This window comes from Dipteris shenzhenensis, chromosome 5 (genome assembly GCF_047967505.1).
Source record: "Dipteris shenzhenensis isolate YYH24624 ecotype China chromosome 5, Dip_SZ_1.0, whole genome shotgun sequence".
Classification (NCBI taxonomy): Eukaryota; Viridiplantae; Streptophyta; class Polypodiopsida; order Gleicheniales; family Dipteridaceae; genus Dipteris; species Dipteris shenzhenensis.
Window position 1 is genome coordinate 23,010,302 of NC_141600.1, and position 8,142 is coordinate 23,018,443.

Here is an 8,142-nt window from a genome sequence, read left to right on the forward strand (position 1 = left end):
CTCCAAAAAGGAAAAGTGATCGTCTTTTCGAGCTCTACGCGCCTGTCTGTTCAGAATCATTGTATGCAATTAGACACTGCCAGATTTGAAAGTATCATCAAACTAGTAAGACCTTTGCAATGGCAATCCGCACTCCAACTGTTGAGAAGTTCACCGGGGAAGGATTTCACACATGGTCTACACAAATGAGATATCTCCTGATGCACCAAAAGCTTTGGAAGATTGTAAAAGAAGACATACCCATTGCACAAAATGATGCTTGGAAGGAACAAGATGAAGCAGCACTATCACTCATTGGATTGCACTTAGGTCCAAACATAATTCATCATATAGACTCTAAGGATCATGCCAAGGATGCATGGGATGAGTTGAACACAGTGTTTGGTGCAAAAGCCAAAAACCAAGAAATCCATCTTAAGATTGAATTCTATGGTATGCACATGGGCTTCAATGAATCCATGGCACAATTTGTCAACAAAATCAAAAGCATTATGACTCAACTAGAGGGCATAAATGCAAAATTAGGAGAGAAAGATGCACTTGCAATTCTCCTTAAAAGCATGCCTGCAGAGTATAGTGCATTGACAACCACTTTGAAGAATTTGCCAGATCCAAAGTTTGAAGAATGTGTATCCTCTCTTCTCGAAAAAGAAAGAGAGTTAAAGGCATCGACATCGACATCGACATCAACATACAACAGCTATAATGAAGAACAAGCACTATTCAGTAAAACATCAGTGAAATGCTACCATTGCGGAAGGATGGGTCACTATCAAAGTGACTGCAGATTGAAGAACAAACCAAAGTGTCACCATTGCAAGAAGCTCGGACACAAGGAAGAAGATTGCAGGTTGAAGAATCAACAAGTCAACTACGTGGAGTCATCATCAAGCCATGAGCCAAAAGGTGACATCAATGGAATGTATTGAAAAGCAAAAACCTTGCCAACCTTGCCTATTATGTTTTGTAATCAAACCTGACCACCTGAGAGTAGCTATGAAAGCACCCAGGGGAGGTATTGACATGTAAAATCCACACTTGACCACCTTAAGTAGCATGCATGCACTAAGGGGAGGTGATGGATTTGTAACTCACATCTGACCACCTTGCAGTAGCCAAAGGATTATGGCACCAAGGGGAGGTGTTGAGAGTTGTGGTGCCATAAGCACATATAGAGCAAAGGTATGAGCAAAGGATAAGCTGCCACATGGCATGGAGGAGATATCCCACATGTGAGCAAGCAAAATGGATGTAAGTACCCTCACCTATAAAAGGGAGGTTCATTTGAAGGAATATCAATCAAGCACTTTGCACTATCTCAAGATTCTCTTTATGAGTCCAAGTTAATCTATCTTGGAACCTAATTGACTTGAGATACATGTCATGAGCACTCTCTTCATCATGCTTGCACTTAGGTTGCATCCTCCGTAGATTAGTGTTGTATTAGGATGTAGTCTTAGTGACTAGGAGAGTAGGATCCTCACTTTGTCAGGGCAGCTATGACAGCCAGTCGGACTCTCTTTCCTGAAGAAGATATTGTTGGTTTGTTGTCCACTTCTCAACCAATTGTGATACCTCAGGGCCGGGGTTCGGATCTTGAGGTTGATATGCAAGCTTGATTTCAGTTCTCTCTCTACTGTACATAATCTATAAATATGCTGTCAAAACTTATATGTTTGATACTTAATGTACAGGGTTTGTGTGATGCTTCTAAATGGAAGACAGTCTAGGGGTATCTCAATCACTTACAGCCAGATGTGGTAGCTTTGCAGGAACATAATCAACATGTGTATGCTAGACAGCATGGTCATTTTCATAGTTATGAGATTTTCTATGCTGGAAAGCATTCCTTTTCGGGAGTGGTCTTTCTGAGATCAGGCATGATCTTCATCCCTCTGTGGCCTTCAATGATTCACAAGGCAGATGGATGGTTATGCAATGCATTGTACAGGGTGATATCTTTGAATTTGCATCTGTCTATGCTCCTCAATCCTCCCGTCATTGAGGACAGATTTGGGAAGATATGCAAAGTATCCATGGAGGCAGTATGCTTTTCTTTGTGGTGACTTCAACAATGCTCCTCAGCTAAGGGATAATACATCTGGCCATACACATATGTTGGCCTTTGAGAGGTAGAGCTGGTCTAAATTGTTGCTTGATTTCAATTTTGTTGATCTTTGGACAGCATCTTATCCATTGCTACCTGGGTTTACTTTCCAGCACAATGTTCAATCTACATACAAAGCTAGACTGGACAGGCGGTACAGAGTTGATCCTCAGCACTATGATACTTTTACCACTACCTTGTCAGTTGATTATGCACTTGTGCATTCTAATCATGCACCTCTATGTTTGAGGATTTCTCTGCATGACATGCCGGATGATAGGCTTCCACATAGAAGGCTCCTCATGGTTAACAATAGCTATTTGGATCATGATCATTTTAAGGCCATGGTGTATGTTGCGTGTCAACCTCTTTCACCTCAGAGTTTTACTAATTATGCCTAGGATGCATTTGTTGCTCAGTTATTCACGATTATGGCAAATAACTCTTGGCACGACGACATATTGCTTGCTCTATTTATCGCACATGTCTGGCTCTGAGAGAGACTGTGCCTCATCTCTTTTGGCATTGTCCTTCCTCTTGTGCTTTTTTGGACTTCCTTAGGTAGATTTTGAGAGCTCGGTTTCCTCAGACTGCTTTTGGCAAGTTCTTCTGGCTTTTTGGTGTACATCCACCCAGATAGGAGTTTGATTTCTTTTTTATTTGGGTTCGGTACTGGGCACTCTAGACTCTCTAGAAGGATCACAATCATAGGGTCTTTGGTGATCCTGTTTCTCCCAATTTCTCTTTAGTCAGACACTCTTTGCAGTAGCAATCGCTTTTCTCGTGTCTTTGATCATGATGTATATTTGTCCTACAGTGAGATTTTCTCTTGATGTATTATACCTCTCCCTTTCTGAGATAGCTTTTTTTGTAATATAATGACTCAAAGATTCCACAAAAAAAAATGTGTGTGTGTGTGTGTAGTAGACATTTACAACACCCCTTTCCATAGTGAACAATAGACAAATTTGGAGAAGGAAAGAGAAATGTTTAATAGATAAACATTGCAATAAACATCCCAAAAAAAGGAGTAGCATTATTAAAGGATGAACAATTTTCTAAAAAAGAAAATGTAAGCAGTAGAGCTTTGATAAGTCATTGGTAGCACCACTTTTTTGAAGAGGGGAGTCTACCTACCTACCACCATCCAACGAGAAAAATGGTGAGCACCAACTTTAACTTAACTTGGGAAGACAGGCGTCATAAACACCCCTCTTTTGTTATCGGGGTCACAATAAATTTAACACTTAGCCTCATACTAATCAAGTTTAATGGGAATTTGCAAGCGTAAAGTTAACTAAAGTAGCCTTTAGGAAAAGAAAGTGGAATAATAACTAAGAAGATAAAGTGAGCATCTAATCACACTAAGAATAGTACAAGAGATAAAAGGCACAAAGATGTATATATAAAAAATTTGTGAAAAGAATTATTTTGAACATGGAAAAATTTGAGGAAGGAGGGTAATTAAAGGAAGGGGGTGGATCACAAAGGGAAGAATTTTGTGGAAATGATAAGGAGATGTTTGAAAAGGGAGATAAGGGGAGAAATTTAAAAAAGGACTGGGTGAAATTTAGAGAAAAAGAGGGGAGGGAAAAAGCGAAATGATAAGAAAAAGGTTTTTTTTTAATTTAAAAAAATTTAGAAAATTATTATTAAAGAGGTTTTTATTAATAAATGTAAGGTTTTAGAAGGGGGGGGCATAAGAGAGAGAAATAGTAGCAAGACGAGAATAAGTAAAGAATAGTTTAAATAATGAGGGAAAAAAGGTGGTGGGGAGTTGTGAGTACGGGAAAAGAGGACCAAAATAGGGGAAACCCAAACAAAATCGTGGAAAAAAGCCAGCGCGGCCTTCGCGGTTTTGAGGGACCTAAGAGTCTAGGTAAATTGTGGAAATCCGACGAGTAAATCGGCACCACAGTAAAGGTACGCATGACAAGCCAGGAGCTTTGGCATGGGGAGGTAAGTAAAAATGTAAACAAGCATCGAGGCAAGTGAGAGGCACAGAGTCCGAACAATGTGGGAGTGGGACATCGCTACAATGGCTACATACGAGCTCTCAGAGTAGAGGCGTGGTGAACAAAGAAGCCTACTAGTAGATAGGGAAGGGGGCACAGCTTAAATAGGAGCTATTCATCAACAGTCAGTTATAAATGTGGAGAGGAATGGTTCGGGCCCGAGGGAGTGGGAAACTGGGCCGACACGTGCAAGTTTTGGGGGAGAGCAAAAAAGTCGAAAAGAATTAGTTAAGGCCTAAGCGTTTGGGATTTTAAGAGGTAGTAGAGGTGTAGTTAGTGTGATTAGGGCTAGTTAGAGAGTTTGTGAGGAAAAAGGGATTAGGTGGGGGGGGGGGGGGGGGGGGGTATTTAGGGGTGGGGTTTGGGCAAAAAGAGGAACCTATTAGGGAATAAGTAGAAAAAAAGGTTTTATAAAATACGCGAAAGGGCGAGGAGATTTAAGAAAAGGAAAAATTATTTTCTTTTTTTTAAACCAAAGAGTTTAGAAGTTAGGAAGATTTTTTAAAAAAAGGGGGGGCAAAGAGAAGGGGGTTGTTTTGGGTTTAAGGGCTTGAAAGAGATAAATTAAGGGAAAACATTAGGAGTTTAATTTAACTTTAGATTTAGATATTAGAATAGTGGAACTAATAGAAAAAAAAGGGGGGAAATGGGAGAGTAAGTGTAAATTAAAAAAGAATTAATAAAAAGAAAAATTAGGGAGAATGGATACAAGAAAAGTAGAAGAAAAAAGAGGAAATTGTGGGGGTCAAAGGTCACTGTGCCTTTACCCCGGTTATGTACAATACTCAAACACATATATAAATGAATGAAAAAGAAGATTAGGGGGTTCTGCACCCACCAAAACTTGTGTGGCTCTCTATTTCTCTCTCTCCCTCTTCCGTTCTTGCTTCCGTTGAGAGCACTCTCAACTGGTATCAGAGCCCAAGTGATCTAGCTGAGCATGCATGAATGCCTAGAAGCTCAGCAACTCTGTGGGAGGAAGGAGAAGCTCTGTGGGAAGATTTGTGGGTGACTTTACTTGCATTCGGGTATGCAGAGACCTTGGAGGAACCTTTGGAAAAGTCACTTTGGTTTTGCGAAGTGGTTTTGAGAGCCTACAGGTTCTTCTTCATTTCCTGTAATGAACTCCCAATAGCCTTTTCCCATCAAGAAATTCGTCATTCTAAACTTCCATGCCTGGAAGTTGTTCTTGTCAAGCTTTTTAGTGACAATTTGTGAAAGAGAATCAGATGCTATTACAGAGCACTGCAAAATATTCTGTCACTGCAAAAAACACAGCTTTTGCCTCACACGGGCAGATCTGCAAAACTGACGAAAGTGGTATTTCACCACACAGTCACTTCCTAGTGACGATTTTGCATCAACAGGCAACAAGCATGAATCTGCAACTCCCAAATTCTCTACACACAGGCATACGATGCAATTTCTGCAGCAACTTTTCACCGACTAGCCGTGCAGTGGTCGCACAGTGAAAACAGGGCCTTTTTTCTTAGTGCCTGCGAAGAACTTCCGCCTCCAAAACGGGCCCCGAAATGACCTCGAATCAGAAAAATAAAGTCACTAAGGGCTTTGCCCTTACCCGCAGCATATAATGCCCTCTCGCCACACCGTGAAGGGCGTCTCAATCGGAGACAGTGCACTCTTGCACTTCCGGGTGTGCTACCTGCAGGGATTTGCTCCCAAACTCGAAAAAAGGAAAGCAACACTAGTCCTCTTACCAGGACACTGCGAACTTGGTTTGCTTTCTTGAGCTTCTTACCACGAACAAGGCTCTGATACCATGTGAAGATTGTGGGAGAGAGGGAAGGAGTCTCACTTACGGCTTTCTCACATGCACAATGGGGGAATACACACAAAGGTGGAGGCTGAAAACAGTTTTCCTCTTCTTAGTTGTGAAAGCCAAAAGAACTCTGGTATAAAGAAAATAGAAGAACCCTATATGTGGGTCTCAAACCAAACTCAACTAACTAACGTGGCATACTAACTAAGCCACAAACTATAGTAGATAAGGATAGCTGTCATCCAGCTATTATTCGTGGGCGGTGTACCAACCGCATCTCCAGCTACCAAGTTGGTGACATAAATACACAACGGTCACCCTGGCATATCGCGAGTGGAGCTCGATTTCTCAACAAGGCTAACCTAATATATGCTAACCTAATCGCTGGTCAACTAACCTAACATAAGCTCCATTAGCCTAACTACGATTAGTTTGTTTATGGTTAGTTTATTCCTTTAAAAAAAAGTAATTAATTTAAAGAGGGGGGGCTGGCGGCAGAGCTTGGGGGGGCGTGAAGGGAGGGGGGGGAAGAGTTTAGTGTGGAGGCCTTTAAGGCCTCTTGTGGCTTAGGATGCTAGGGCATCTCTAGTGGGTGTCACTGGCGGGGGCGCCATCTCCTCTACTGGTGGGCATCACCACTGCGTGGTGCATGAGCGCTACGGGCTGGCTGCCTATGTGCTACCAAGGCCAAGGCCTTTGGGGCCTTGCCTTATAGATAATGTTACGGAGAGGTGGGTTAGGGGGGTGGGGAGAGAGAGAGAGAGAGAGAGAGAGAGAGAGAGAGAGAGAGAGAGGAGGGGGGGAGATGGGGGGTGGAGGTGGAGATGGGGGGGTTTTGGGGGTGGAAGGGGGGGAGGGAATGGGGGTGGAAGGGGGGGGGTTGTGGGGGTGGAAGGGGGGGAGGGAATGGGGGTGGAGGTGGAGATGGGGGGGAAAGGGAGGTGGGGGTGGAGGGGGGGAAGAGGGAATGGGGGGTGGAGGAGGAGATGGGGGGTAGAGAGAGGTAGAGAGATGGTGGAGTGGAGGGTGATAGAGATGGGGGGTGGAGGAAAGGGGGGGTTGAGGTGGAGAGGTAAAAGGGAAGATGGGGTGTAGAGAGAGGTAGAGAGATGGTGGAGGGGAAAAGGATGGTTACCTTGAGTGGGGGAGATGGGGGATGGACAAAAAAAGTGGAGATGGTGGGGAAGAAGATGATGGGACATGGAGATGGGATGAAAGGAGGAGTGACGGAAAAAGTGGTGGTGGTGGTGGAAATGGTGGATGCAGAATAGAGACAGACATAATATATGGAGGCTTAATAGAGTTTGGAGAAGGAAGTGGCTAGCAAAAGTGTGGGGAAAGAAGTGAGGGGGGTTGGTGTTGCTTTTATAGGATGTGGGGGAATTAAGGGTTAATTTTGGGTGATTAGTGTATTAATGTGATTTTGTAAGTCAACATTATCCTTTTGCATCATTTGGAAGCGATTTTTCATTCATTTGCCTCAAGAGATGTATCTTGAATAATTTTTTGAAGGGGGTTCTTTTTCACACATGTAAGCACGTGCTCTGCTTTCGCTTCAGGCACTAACCTCCCCGGTAGCACTGCCAAATGTTCTCTGTTTTATCCAAATGTAGGTTCTGAGGGTGTTTGTCACTTATAGTCATGTTGTTGCTCGTTGTAGCATAGGTGTTCACTAGTGTAGCATAGGTCCTCGGGTCATGTTTCGATGAAAGGTCTAGGCTAAAGTGTGGAAAGCAGATCTCATGTGCGCATGAATGAGAAAGAGAGTTTGATCATAACGATGGGTGGAGGCTTCGCCTCCACGGGAGGAGGTTCAAGGGTTTAGAAGGGGATTTCAAGGTTCAAAAGGGGGACAGGGTTGAGAGAGCTAACTAGGAGTTCCAGGGTTCAAAGGGGGTTGTAGGGTTTAGGAGTAGTCCAAGGTTGAGGAGTGGAGAGCTACTCTCCTTCACGGATTTGAGGGGTAAGGGTTGAGGAGGAGGGACAAGGAAGGAGGAGGAAGAGAGAGGAGAGTGGAGGAGGAGGGAGGGGGGAGGAGGAGGAGGAGAGAGGAGGAGGAGGAGGAGGAGGGAGGAGGAGGAGGAGATGGAGGAGAAGGATGAGGGAGGAGGAAGAGGAGGGGGGAGGAGGGAGGAAGGAGAAGGAGGAGGGAGTACAAGGGTAGAGAGTGCAAGGGTAAGGGCATGCTAGAACACGTTAGTGTAAGAGAGCATGGACGTAATGAAGATCAATCACGTGAA